We start from the raw sequence: 355 nt of genomic DNA, 5'->3' as shown, positions 1-355 counted from the left end.
TAAACTAAAATATATTTGTCTGCCATGGGTGTCACGTAGAGAGTCATAAATAGCGGGATGAGAACAGCCTGATTAGAAAGTTCCTGTGGGAGTTCTGTGGGGGATATAGGCATACTAGACTCAAACATCAGGGTGCGAATCCTATACCAGCCCCAGGACCAAGGAGTGCGTTGTTTGTTGCTATAAACTGCTGACCTCAACTGACCGACGGTGATACCCAGGGGAGCAGCATCATGGACGCCTGAGGCAGAAGTTACTTCTGTAGTAGAGTACAAAGCAGACATAACCGTTTGACCTGTTACATACTATTTTTGGGATCATACAGTGATCGAGGAGGAGAATCATAATCTTACTA

The sequence above is a fragment of the Penaeus monodon genome, chromosome 22 (genome assembly GCF_015228065.2).
Source record: "Penaeus monodon isolate SGIC_2016 chromosome 22, NSTDA_Pmon_1, whole genome shotgun sequence".
Taxonomy (NCBI): Eukaryota; Metazoa; Arthropoda; class Malacostraca; order Decapoda; family Penaeidae; genus Penaeus; species Penaeus monodon.
Note: the sequence above shows the minus strand (reverse complement) of the source record.